At 44.0% G+C, this 14443-nt stretch overlaps 1 long non-coding RNA gene across 1 annotated transcript; it reads right to left on the reverse strand.

Annotated features, from left to right (window-relative positions):
* Window positions 1–6563: 6563 nt before the first annotated feature.
* Window positions 6564–8077, reverse strand: LOC125537318. The gene is made up of 2 exons (XR_007295781.1): window positions 7271–8077; window positions 6564–7130 (listed from the first exon to the last, which is right to left on the reverse strand). It is a non-coding gene; the product is annotated as an uncharacterized LOC125537318 (long non-coding RNA).
* Between the last annotated feature and the right edge of the window lie 6366 nt (window positions 8078–14443).

Below are 14443 nucleotides of genomic sequence, written 5' to 3' on the forward strand. Positions count from 1 at the left end.
TATTGTGCTTCTGCCGATGCCCATGGTATCTTGAGTGCATAATGATGTGCACGTGGTGCAAATTTTGCCAGTACAGTATGTGGGTGGCGGAAGATGAACTGCTATCCGCGTTCCTAAAGTGGTCGAACGTCGAAGGGAAATTGTTTCTAGCCCCTGGCGTTCTGCTGGCGAGCCGATCCGTCGTCTTTAACGCCTGGCGGCCTCCTCCCCTTGTTATCAGCGTTAAGCTTGCCTGCCTGCTTGAAGACCCAATAGTTTCGGTTAGTATGATTAGCTGGCCCATCAGGGTGACCGTGAATCTGACAAGGTCGGTCCAATATCCTGTCAAGGGCGGATGGTCCAGCCTGGTTTTCCTTTAGTGGCTTCTTCCGTTGACCGGGCTTCGGATTGTGAAATCCGGCGTTCACCACTATGTCGCGTATATTACTGTGACTGTTGTGTTCGGTTCGTCGTGGCTTGCCGTTGCCATCTCGGATTTTGGAAGTGCTTGGGCCGCTGGCGTCGTTTCTTTTACGAGCAAGCCAGTTGTCTTCTCCCGTGTAGAAGCGAGTCATTAGAGCGGTAAGGGCTGCCATGGATTTGGGTCCCTCCTGGCCGAGGTGACGCGCTAGCCATTCATCCCGGAAGCTATGTCTGAAGGCTGCAAGGGCTTCTGCATCCGGACAGTCGACAACTTGGTTCTTTTTGACTAAGAACCTGGTCCAGAGCTCCCTGGCTGACTCGCCGGGCTCCTGGACAATGTGACTTAAGTCATCGGCATATAATGGCCGGACATATGTTCCTTGGAAGTTGTCTCGAAAGGCGTCTTCCAAATCTTCCCAGATGCCAATAGAATTTTCTGGCAAACTGTTTAGCCAGTATCGAGCAGGCCCTTTAAGCTTGAGAGGTAAGTATTTAATGGCGTGGAGGTCGTCTCCGCGGGCCATGTGAAAATGGAGGAGGTAATCCTCGATCCATACCGCGGGATCTGTTGTTCCATCGTATGATTCGATGTTAATGGGTTTAAACCCGTCTGGAAATTCATGCTCCATTACTTCGTTAGTGAAGAACATAGGGTGTGCGGCTCCTCTATGTTGGGCCACACTATGAAGCACCTCCGGTGGGCTTCGTTTACGGTGCTCGGACCGGGCATGGTTGGCTTTATAGCATCCGAATAGGCGACCATAATCGTCGGTCGGGGTATATCTTCGTGATTTGTACATCGATCTTCTGCGTCCTGCTCTACCTTCCGTGTCTTGGTTTATATCGTGGGTATTCCCCCAAGCTGTTTTGTTTTGACGGTCGGATGGGTTGGTATGATGCTCTACTTGGGCTGCTGCTTTGTCTGGACCGAATTGTGGTAGGTCCGCCGCATTGTTCGATGGTGGTATGGGTTCCATCGCTCTGCCATCGTGTTGAGGGAGCCACCTATTCTTGGGGTGGCTTTTGACTGGGCTGCTAAGGCCGTATCGGCGGCCAAGACCTCGGTTCATCTATCATTCAGCGAATCTTGGCTTGCTTGAAGCTACAACTGCTTCTTTCTTAGGCTCCTTGTAGTGGCTATAAGCCGACGTTTAAAGCACTCCTGCTCGAGAGGTTCCTTGGGAATGATAAATCCTCATTGCTGAGGATCTCCTCTTCCTCGGAGAGTGGGAGATAATTGCTGTCCTCCGAGTCCCCATATGTGGTCTGTTCATCAGAGCTATCTTGCTTGTCTTCCTGTTCCTCCTGCTTGGATTCTATCTCAACAGGGTCTTTGTTGTCCGGAGTATCGTCTTCTCTGGTGCTAGCAGTGTTTTCTCTTGGGCGATGTGACCCAAGGCGCCGGTGTCCGGGCTGTGTGCCAGGTGGTTTATTCTCGACCGAATCCTCTTTGTCATCGTTGAGAGCACCGTAAGGTGTGTCTATCATACACACGTCATACCAGGAAGTGGTCATCCTGTGTCGAGCGGGTAGTAAGCTCTGGCCTTGCCCCTCATCGTCGTCCACACTGTCGATGTCTTCGGGGCGGGGGGGCGGGCGTGTTGGTTAGGTTTTCAATAGTGGCTACGAAGTGGGTGCTGGGTGGGAAACAAAATTCTCCATCGTCCGCTGAAAGTTCGAACCGAACATAGTTCGGCGACGGGTCGTTTGCCAAGGATAGGTTTTTTAGCGAGTTTAGTATGTCACCCATGGGCGAGTATTGGAAGACATCTGCGATGCTGAACTTGAAGACCGATAATCGATCGAGTTCGGTATACGCGGGGTCGTAGGGTTCGGAGTTCGACGTCGGAGGCGAGTCCAAGGTTCCGTTGATGCGGATACCTTATGAAATGGAATCTGCGTGCGGCTCCAGCGCCGCGAAATTGGTAGCCCCTCTTATGGGGTCGAGCTTCCCATCTTCGGGTGACTTGATCTGCTCCGGATTTAAGGCCAGAGCTGCTATAGGAGCTATCTCCTAGATGCGGCCCGATGACAGGTTTAAGCCATGTTCATCGAGGCAATGGGGAGCGGTTGCCGCGGTCTTGAATCCGTCGAAGATCAAATCTCCCCGGATGTCTGCGACGTAATTCAAGCTTCCGAATCTGGCCTGATGGCCAGAGGCGTAGCTGTCGATCTGCTGCAGATGGCCAAACGAGTTGGCCCGCAGTACAAAGCCACCGAATATGAAGATCTGTCCGGGGAGGAAGGTTTCTCCATGGACAACGTCATTACTGATGATCGAAGGGGCCATCGAGCCTTCTACCGACGGCACAGTGGAACTCTCAATGAAAGCACCAATGTCGGTGTCAAAACCGGCGGATCTCGGGTAGGGGGTCCCGAACTATGCGTCTAGGATCGATGGTAACAGGAGACGGGGGACACGATGTTTACCCAGGTTCGGTCCCTCTCTATGGAGGTAATACCCTACTTCCTTCTTGATTGATCTTGATGAATATGAGTATTACAAGAGTTGATCTACCACGAGATCGTAATGGCTAAACCCTAGAAGTCTAGCCTATGTGGGTATGGTAAGGAGTATATGTGTTGTCCTTTCCGGACTACCCCTACGGTTTATATAGACACCGAGGGGATCTAGGGTTTACATGCAGTCGGTTACATAAGAAGGAATCTTCGGTCGCCAAGCTTGCCTTCCACGCCAAGTAGATTCCAATTCGGACACGAGTATGGTCTTTGATCTTCACAACCCATCAGTCCGGCCCATGGATAACATGCCGAACGCCCGAGGACCCCTTTGTCCAGGACTACCTCAACTGCTGCAGCTCACACCAGGTTCAGCTAGGGCCCATGGAAATGAATGTAATTACCTCGGAGGTTGTGCCCAGATCATGGGTTGAGGATCATACGATCCCATTCTCCCTCTCCTTATATTCTACACCACCTAATCAAAAGAGTCTACATGGCAGATTTACAAAGGTGATCACATGACCATTGGAGATGCCCTTATAGGGTTGGACAAACTTGAAAGAACACCATACTAGTACACGTAATCCTGTGCAAGCGCATGCATCGCGCCCGCGCTTATACCACATTAGTTAGCACAACATCGATACTGAATCTTGTGCAAGTGCGTGCACATGGCTGCGCGGTCGACCGAAAGGTGTGTCACTGTGTCGCGCTGGAAGGACATCCCCCAACCCTTTTTGTGTGTGTGAAAACAATCCCCGAATATTACTCTACTTTTTTGCGGGAAAAGTTCTTTACGCTACAATATTTCCATATATTTGAATTTATCTTGAGTTCATGATTACTTGGATTTGGACATTTTAGGTGTCCCCTACAATTTTTTTAATAGAGATTCTGTGTGTGTAATGGAGAGAGAACGGGTGCATGTTCTATATGTATGTTGTGGCTGAAGGCCAATGTGGAGACGGTGTGCATGTGATAGTCATAGAGATGTGTGAATGTGCAAATGATCATGTATGAGTGAGACATAAAGATATGCCGAGATGTTGTGTATACATGAGAGAACAGTCTTCTACTTGTGTTTTTTGTGTGTGCATGAGAGAGAGGAGCATCCGTAACACAACAACCATCTCTATCGATTCGACCGTCCCTCGCACAATCGCATGTAATACATGCATCGACGCACACATTTTGACACCCTCACCCAGCCCATGCTTGCCTCAAGGCCCATACATCGCTCTCTATCTCACACACACAATCACTTCATGAAAACCCTATTTACCATGCATGTACATCTCCGTCACATACACACCATGTACCACACACACACACATTTATCTTTCGCTATGTCTCTTTCCCTCGCAAACACACTCCCCATAGTCCTCTCTTTGGATTCCGCACATGATCTCTCTATATTGCTTAAACATTGACACACACACACGATGTATTTGTCTCGCACCATTAGCCTCTCTCGCATGCTCACTATGCACACACATTCTCTCCATAGGTTTCATTTCTCCCAATATTTGACACACACAGTCCCCCCAAGCACACTATCCATCCCAATCTAAGGTTATATAGCGACCACTGTCGCTTGTGCTTATCTGCACCCCCACATGCACACCACCTCGATCTTCAAGGAGGACAGTGGGAAGAACAAAGACGACGACCAGACCGCACTAGAGACTGGGGGCATTTTGAAGCTGGATGACGTGACGATGGCTGAGTAACTCCTTCCCCCCTTCTCTCTCCCCCCCTCTCCCTCCCTCCAACCAAAAATTATCAATCCCTTGGCCCACAATATTCCTCTCTAGTCCATGTTCTTTTGATCACTCTCATCAAACCTTTTGTCACTTCGCCTTCCACATGTACAAAATCCCGATGCACACGTATCTCACTCCTTATATTACATGTCTCCATCTTTCTCACAGACCTAACTTATTCCTCCGTGTATATATATAGTCCGTCTATTCTGATAATATTATCAGAATAGTTATTCTGATAACACTTCCGCATTGCATGCTTAACATGAGGGCACTGCACTTCCTTTAGCAAGAGCACTACATTACAAAGACTAGTGAACTTCGCGTCGGAAAAAACTGCGCGTAGTGTTTTTTTGGTACTATTTACACTCTAATTTTTTAACCGTTTATCGGAACGAGGCGTGTAATATACCGTTGGAAAGCTACGGATTAGGCGTAACTTCGCCATGTTGAACACTTTTCGAGATTCCCCGCAGTTTAAGAGCGGTTTTGAAAATGATGTTGCCAGCGAGCGTTTTTCGCATTTTTTTTTCTAAACCGCTTGTCGGAATGAAGCAAATGATACGCCGTTGGATAGATATCGTCGAGGCGCATCTTTTTCATAACTATTGTTTTCTCTATTTTGTTATGGTTTAAGAGCAGTTTCAAATTTATTAAATCGCGGAATTCTGTTTTTTTGAAATTTTTGTAATTTTTGGTACTGTTTTCAATTCAGTTTTTGAATCGTTTGTCGAAACGAGGCGTGTGACACGCCGTTGGAAAGCTACGGACGAGGCGCAACTTTCATATGTTGAAATGTTTTTAAGATTCCTTACGGTTTTAAGTTAATTTTGAAAACTGTGCGGCGGACGACATGTGGCAGCGGCCGTTTTTCGCGAAATTTTTACAAACCGCTGGTCGGAATGATCAAAATTCTACACCATTGGAAAGATATCGACGAGATGCAGCTTTTTCATGTAGAACCCACTCTCTAATTTCTTACGGTTTAAGAGCAGTTTCAATTTAATCAAAATGCGGAAACTCTGTTTTTGGCGACACCCAAATCGACTTGTGTACTGAATCGGACAGAAGAACACACTGCTTCAAATAGGAAACCGCATGCCGTCAGATGGGCAACTGAACTGCTTGATTTCTTTTATTTTACACGTAAATTTTCTCATGTGAGGAAGTGGACGGGACTCCACATCGGGCGTAAGTGAATCCCAAAAGTATGGAGAAGGAAACCGCATTACTCTATTTGTCGTTTCGGTAACATTTTTTCTTTCGCACTTACAAGATGAACAACATCAGACACCTGACCGCACTGCTTCAGTTAGAAAACCGCACTGCATCAAATGGTCACTTACAAGATGAACAAATCAGACACTCGACCGCACTGCTTCAGTTTAGAAAACCGCACTGCATCAAATGGTCAAGTGAACGACACTACTTTTTTTGTCGTTTCTCTACCCTTTTTCATTTAACACATCTTTGCACCTCATTTCCTTCTTTCTTTTTTCTATTTGGAGTTTTGGGTTTCCACATTGGCGAGCTGTACACGTGCGAAGAAGCGAACCGCATGGTCAAGGGAAATGAGCCGCGACACAATTCGAAATGAACTTCCTTTGTAAACAATTTTCAAACGAGTCCATATAGCTTTTATGCATAAAATCTTCAAACACGGGAAAAATACCATTCTGCACTGCATGTCCACATGGCCCAAACTGCATGCTGGACTCCAAACTACATGGAATGAGCAAGTGAACTCCAGGGTAGGGGCAAGCTAACTACATTGGTTCTTTTTTAGAATTTTTGGTTCAAAACATAATTAGATTTTAATATTTTTTGTTTAAAATAAATTGCATTTTTAGAAGGGGATGTGAACTTCTCAGGAGTTTTTATTATCCTGTTTTCTTCACAAAGTAAACCACATGAGGGTTTACATCAAACTGCATCTATCTTTTAACATTAGTGATAAATAGGTTGCCGGAGCTTACTCAACAGGTCTCAAAACCAAAATACAAACAATCGATTCCTTTTTTGTTTTGCACAACTGCTCACAGTACCTAAGTGTACTGCTTTCTAGAGTAAACGTTGGTTGTGTGCTCCCACTGTTTTGGACTAAAGCGCTGCACCATTGTCGTCGGTGAGGAGAAACAAACTAATTTTGCGAGTACAGCACCACTTTTTGCTAGTGCACTGCATGACTAAGTATAAAACTAACGACAATTTTGCGAGTACTGCACCACTTTTAGGAGTGCACTGCATGACTAAGTATAAAGTGGTGAGGATGAAGGGGGAGGACGAGTATAATTTCACCACACTACACTGCAAGCAAAAAATTAGTGGACCACTCCGAAACCTCATCCGCACTGAAACCGCATGGCAGATGCTCATCCATAATCTGCAACAAGAAAGAACTTTCCTCAAACATGATGCTGGTGTTGTGTACTGCTCTTGTGAGCTGTCAAATTGCATCAGGAGCGCAACACACTTTTTTCTCATTTTTGATGTTTTCCTCTCCTGCAAAAAAATGGAAAACTGAATCAAGAACACGAATAGTAAACTGTTGTGTGCTTAATTTTCCCTATCAAAAATCAAAAAGGTGAACTGTAGCAACAACCAAACGAATTGAGGTTTGGGCCTTTTCTCAAATAACATACCACGCAGCTCACATGAGGGGAGGGGACACAGGAGAGCTCGTCGGAGGGGAGGGGAGGCAGCGGAACTTGTCGGATGGGATCAGGGAGGGCGGCGGACGTCAGCGGCCAGGGCCGGGGCCGGGCGGCGCAGGGGCCGGGGCCTTGGAGGCTGGCCGTCGCAGGGCGGCGCGGGAGGCCGGGGCCGTCGAGGTCGGCGTCACGGGGCGGGGTCGTATTCGCGGCTGGGTGGGGCGGGGTTGGGGCCGCCGACGCCGGCCGTTGTCCTGCTCATCAGGGGTAGCTACCCAGGGGGCAGGGGGCAGACGAGGGAGGTGGAACCGGATCCCCCTGGATCCGGTGGTTGCTTGGCGGGGGCGTGGTCGGCCCTGGGGGTGAGGGCGGCGAGGCCATGGGGTTTGGCGGCGGTAGGGCTGGCCCTATTGCCGAAGGGGGCGTTGGCCATTGGTGGCGGTGGCTCGCATCCAGAGGCGGCGTGAGAGGAGGGATCCGGGATGGGGACGGGGGAGGGAGGCGGTAGGGGCGCGCCACGCCATAGAAGGTGGGCAGGGAGGTGGGGCGCGGCGCGGGGAGGGAGGTGGTGGTGGGCGGCGTCGCCGGAGAAGGTGGGGAGGGCAGGGGCGCGTCGCATCGGAGAAGGTGCGGAGGGAGGTGGGCTGGCGCGGGGAGAGAGGTGGCTGGCTGGGGTCGTGGGGAGAGTGGGAGGATAAGGTGGGGTGTGGGGTTTTTTTTGTGTTCGGTGCAGTTCGGTTCGGTTGTTCTGCGGGGTTAGTTTCTATACGGGTCAGCTCGATGGTGTAATCAGAATAAGAGTTACTGTTATCAAAATAAGGTCTTAAGGGATGTTATTATAATAAATCCATCCTATATATATACATATACATATATATATATAGAGAGAGAGAAAATAGCACTATTCTAATCTCAGGATTAGAATAACTATTTGGATCACGATGGGCTCTATATAGGGCGCGCGAGGATGTGGCGGAACTCCCAAACTTGCAGCGATGAAGGAAACAAAAAACACCCAGCCCACCTACTTCCTACGCGCACAGTCCCACCCTCGAATCCACCTTCTCCGACACTCAACCACCGGCACCGTCCCCCGGAACCAGTCGCCGCCTCCGCCCCTGAAACCGGCCGTCGCCTCCGGCCCCGGATCCGGCCACCAGGTCGCCTCCTTCCCCGGATCCGCTCTGGACCGATCCCACCGTCGGCCGCCGCCACCAAGCGCCGGCGCGCGGCGCCGGCGCGTGGCCCCGCCGCTACCTGTGCCACCACGCGCCGGCGCGCAACCCCGTCGTCGCCTGCCGGGGCGCTCGACCCCGCCGCTGCTTGCCACCACCACGTGCCGGTGCGCGTCCCCGCCATCGCCTGCCGGGGCGCTCGACCCCGCTGCACCTCCCCTGCCACCTAGGCAGCCCCAACATCGCCCAGTTCCTCCTCCGACGACGACCCTCTGCCACACGTTCCTCCTCGCTGCTCTGCCCCGGCCTCGGGCGCCTCCCCGTCTACCATCCGGCGACACAAACTACCTCCGCCCTCCATAGCAGAGGGCATGCCGTTGTTCGTGGCTTTCCCTGGTGTCCGCCTCTGTGTGAGAGAGGTTCATCGCTTCGGTGTGCGACCTTCCCTTCGCTCCAGTGCGGCCTGCCCTCCTATCTGATGTGACCTGCCCTCTGCTTCGTCGGTGCATCGACCGCGCACCACCCCCCTTCTCTCTTCACCGTGACGGGCCGACGGCAGTGCGGGGTAGACAGTGTCTGAAGTTCAGCTGTATCAGTGTTTCACCCCATTAGAAAATTCATGTTATGCTCATTACTTCGGCAACTGGAGGACGCACTTCCAACGCACGACGAGCTCCCCTGGTTCTTCTGCTCATGATGTTGGAGCGTGCTGCAACTTTCATTTTGTTCTTAGACTCTAATCCCGTCAGTTCAATCCATGTATCTTGTAGGCACAAATTTGAAGACTCAAAGAAAATGGAAAAAAGAATGCATCAGTATAGCTTCTCAGTAGAAAAATAGTCAAAGAGTATGTTGCTTTGATGGTTTTTGTGTGCTTGTATCTGAAAAATTATATCAAAGAAAATGCAGCTACTTGTGTACGTACGTGGATAACGTGGGAACAATGTTCTGTCCGCCATTTGTTTTTGCTAATGAGTTTGTTTGTCTTTCATTTTATATGTTAAGAAACTTGACGCCAGAATTTTTTTTCTTGAAAAGAAGTTCAAGTAAATAGACAGGAGGAGGTCACATATGTGTACCAGGAAAACTTTTGCGGTTTGAAGAAGGACTGAAGTTTAAAGTGATGTAGATGAAAGGTTCAGAGAAGTACAAGTAAATCCGAATCTATTGATGGGAAGAACATAAGAAGTTCAGACAAAAAATAACACAATAGTAGAAAAATAAGAGACCACTTTGGAATGGATATTTCACCGTTTTTAATAAAAAAGAAGTTTCAAATGTTGCTGGTCCCTATGTATTTTTTATTCCACACTCCTGCGCCTACTTAGCAAAACTGCATATGGGCAAGCTCTAATGTTTACAACTTTAAAAGTTCAGGAAAAACACAATCGTGGAAGTTCATATACAAAACTGCATGACGTTCATATATAGAAAAAGAATGACTTTTCTTTGTTAAAAACATTACCTTACATGCTCTGGCCAGATGATTGTGGTGTTCTGTAGAAAACTTGGACAAAAATAATGAAATATGTTTGCCAACCAAGTCCTATTTTACAAAAATGCATGCAAGACGTACAAATAAAAAAACCAAACTGTTAGCTAAGTGATTTTGTTGTCTTTAATTTCAACTAAAATGAGAAAAAAAAATTCAACCACTCTCTCTCTAAATTTCCTGTGAGAAGTTCAAATATAAAAAAGCGTAAGTTCATATATAGTAAAAATGGTGCAATTAAATTTTTCAAATTGAAAGAAATACATTCTAAAAAATTGGAGAGCTCGTGAAAACAAAACCGCCACCAGAAAAAGACCATCGATAGTTCAGAAAAGCGGCTCTTATGGCGTGCACAAACACACACACATTGATGATGATTTGCATATTCTCTAAACAAAAAAAAGAGAAGAACAATAAAAGTAAATGAATCATTTTATGTTTAAAAAAATCGAAGCCACTACTTCTATATGAAAAAAGTGAGCTCACCTAAAAAATCGAGAAGTTCAATAAACAATAACGGATTTTAAAAATGAAGTTCTTTGATTTTTATAAAAATCTTAGATTTTCCGTGATACTAAAGACTAAAATCATGAAGTTCAATTTTAAAAAAGGAAGTAGTTGAACGCATATTAGAAGCTCAGTTTTTTCTCATTAATAAATAATAAACCAAAGAAGTTCAATTTTTAAAAGAAGAGCAGTTTGATATTTATTTGAAATTTAGTTTTTTCTGGTTACAAAATAATAAGAACAATAAGTTCTATTAGAAATAACGAAGAAGTTCGATCTTTCTAAAAAAACTCTAATTTTCACATTTCTAAAAAACACACAAAGAAGTTTAAATAAAAAAGTTAGAGCGGTTCGATGTCTATAAAAAACCTAGATTTTTTCCATTACCAAAGTGAAACAGAGAGAAGTTCACGTACTGCATGGTGTGTGTTTCATATGAGAAAAATAGAATAAAAAAGTTAAAGTATAAAAATTTACTTGCAAGAAGTTCAGGTGCTCGGCACGGGAAAGTTCAGAACTTCTTGTGAGAGAGGTAATCAACACGGTATATCATTTGTGCAACTCCGATGAACGGGTGGGAAATTACGAACAAAAAATATGTGATAGAAGTTCAAAGTGAAAATAGCGAGAAGTTCAACTAGTACACGAAAGGCGTTTCACATGAGAATAAAACGAATAAAAAACTAAGAGCCTATAAGGTTTGTTGCAAGAAGTTCACGTGCTCCTTCCGGTGCAGTTCGAGATTTCTATTGCGAGACATCCGACCTTCAATTACATGTTAAAAACAGGCAAAAACAACATTGTTTTTGCCATTTTCAAAACTCCTCTCAAACGACAAAAATTTGTAACGTCTTTCTACATGAAAAAGATGCTCCTATTCATAAGCTTTCCAATGGTATATTATATGCTGTATTTGGATGAATGCTTTAAAAGTTTTATGTATACCGTTAAAAACATGTTTTTACGCATTCAAAAAATTATTTTGAACCGTCGCGAGTATGAATTAAAATATGTTGTTTTTGGTGTTATAAAATAATTCTCTCAAACCAGAGAGAAATTCAAAGTGATAACAACGGGAAGTTCACGTACTACATGGTGTGTATTTCATATAAAAAATACAAATAAAGTGAAATAGAGTGAAGTTCAAACACACATGGCCTAGAAGTTCAACTACTTCACGCAGTGCAAAAAACAACATGTCAAAAATAGAGTGAGGGTCAAACAAACATGCCCGAGAAGTTCAACTACTTCATGCAGTGCGTTTCCATTCGCAATCAAGGCATAAATCATGATCTCGTCATTTCTCTAATTTACTTCAAAACAACAGGAATATCATTTGTGTAAATTCAAGTCCTCGGTCGGAGAAAGTTAAAAAAATATATTGTGAGAGAGGTTTGTACAAAGAGAATATCATTTGTGTAACACTAACGAAATGGATGGGAAAATTAAAAATGAAAATAGGTCAGAGAAGTTCAATGTGAAAACATCACGAAGTTCGACTACTATAGTGAATGAATTTGAGATGAAAAACTTTTAAAATTGTCGCGAGTATGAAAAAACGATCAACACGTGAAAGTTGCGTGTTTACAGCAGCTTTCCATCGGTATATCACTTGCTCAATTCCGGTGAGTGGATGGAGAGCTTCGGGCAAAAAAAGCACGTGAAAAACAGAGTGAAGTTCAAGTAGACATGCCGAGAAGTTCAGGTTCTTCACGCGGTGCATTTTTGAAGAATCTGTTCCGCGATAAAGGAAGAACGAACGATCTCGCCATTTTCGAAATTACTTGAAAACGGCAAGGAATCATAGAAAACCATCAACATGAAAAAGTTTTGAATTTTCCATAGCTTTTCAGCGGTATATTATCTGCCCCATTCCGATAAAGTTTGTAGAAATTACGGCAAAAATACGTTTTTAGCCATTTTCAAAACTGACATAAAACTGTAATGAATTGGAGAAACAATATATACAAAAAAGTTTCGCATCTCTTCAAGCTTTCCAACGCCATATTATTTGCTGCATTTTGACGTACGGTAAAAAAATTTGAAAATACGAACTCGGTGGAACTTGTACCGTTTTCTAAATTACTTTTAAACCGTTCAAAATTAGAAAACAACTTTTAACATGAAAAAGTAGCGCATTTTCATAAGTTTTCCAACGCCATATTATTGGCCTCAATTGGATTAGCCGTTTAGAAATGGCATCGAAAATACAAACTCGGGTGTTCCATTTGCGAAATTCTATGATTTTCCGAATTACTCTTTAACCGTAGGGAATTAGAGAAAACTTTCAACATGTGGAAGGAGCGATTTTTCAGCAGCTTTCCAACGCCATATTATTTGCCTCATTCCGATAAACAGTTTAATAATGCAATCGAAAATACGATTCACATTTTTTGTATGAAGAAAAAACGGTTTTCAAAACTGCTCTTAAACCGCTTACATTTTGCCAAAAATTTAACTTGGGTCATGATACTGATGTCCATAGCTTTCCAACGGTATATCGCAAGCCCCATTTGAACAACTTTTAGCTGAAGTTCAACCTAGTACTCGGGGAAGGTCAAGCGCGTTACTCGAGAAGTTCATGTTGTGATCAGAATATTATTCTGATCCCGTGATCAGAATAGTGTTTATGTATATATATATAGTGTTACTATTTATCACCCAGGGTGCAAAATAAGTTATTCTTCACCCGAGGTAATCTTACGATCGCTTTTTAAATAAATAACGTTTAGAATATAAGTAGTTACATGCATATTGATTCAATATGTAAAATTTTGTATAGAAAAACAAAAATGTATGTTATAAGACTAGAAAAATCACATTTTATGTATGTTTTACACTATGTTTTTATATTCGTAATTTTATGTAACATAAAATATTTTTTACGACGAGTACATATTTTCTTACGTTCTCTTTTTTTGTATGAAATAAGACATAATTTACGAAACGTAAAAATACGGTGCATTGATGTCAAAATAGAGAGGGGGTGAAGAATAACTATTCCTAAACCAGGGTGACGAATAGCGTGACCATATATATATATATACATATATATATCCCTCTCTCGCACACTTCCTCTCTCTCTCTTGTGAGATTTCTCTCCTGCTCGCTCGCCCACATATATACAATCTTTCCCATCCTTTGTCTCTTTCTTCCACTTGGTGTTTATCTTATGTGTTGAGCGCACACATCTCTCTCCCGCCATTACTCCATCTTCACAAACTCTTTATGTTTCATTCACACATTGTGAGTTATGGTTGGTTTTGTTGCATCCAACAAATTAATAACTATGAAAAGCATTTAGATTTTCATTTGAGTTGCATTATGTGAGTTTGAGCATATTGTGAAGTACTATAGACCTGATATTCATCTTGGAATTCAACAACGATTCTAAATATAGAATTGTTTAAACCATTACATTCAAAATCAATAGCTTAATATATTTATTTCACAATTACAACAAATAATTAATGCCATGACAAACTAAGAAAACATATGTGTACTCCCTCCATTTTTATTTAAGTCCATGTATTAGCATTGTTCAAAGTCAAGTTTTGTAAAATTTGACAAAGTTTACAAACAAAAATATTAGCATATATAATAGCAAATCAATACCATTAGATTAATTATTCAATGTACTCTCATATCATACAGATTTGTTATGGTGAATGTTTATATTTTTTATAAACTTGGTCAAACTTTAGGAAGTCTGACTTTAGTCAAACATAATATGCAGAGTATATAAACATGGAGGCAGTACTAGTAGTACTCCTAGCTGCTTAGTCCAATCACCTAACACGCTAGACGGGGAGTAGGGAGTAGTTCAATGTTACAAATTTTCAGCTGGTCGACGGCAAAATCTCCCATTTCTAGCGAGATCTCCCGCGACTCGGATTCGACCAATGCAAAGTTGCCATCATACCCTTGGTCGAACAGGCCGATGGATGCTGGTTGCTCGAGGGTTGTTTTGGTAACTTCATGTTCATCCCA

Source organism: Triticum urartu, chromosome 2 (assembly GCF_003073215.2).
Source record: "Triticum urartu cultivar G1812 chromosome 2, Tu2.1, whole genome shotgun sequence".
Classification (NCBI taxonomy): Eukaryota; Viridiplantae; Streptophyta; class Magnoliopsida; order Poales; family Poaceae; genus Triticum; species Triticum urartu.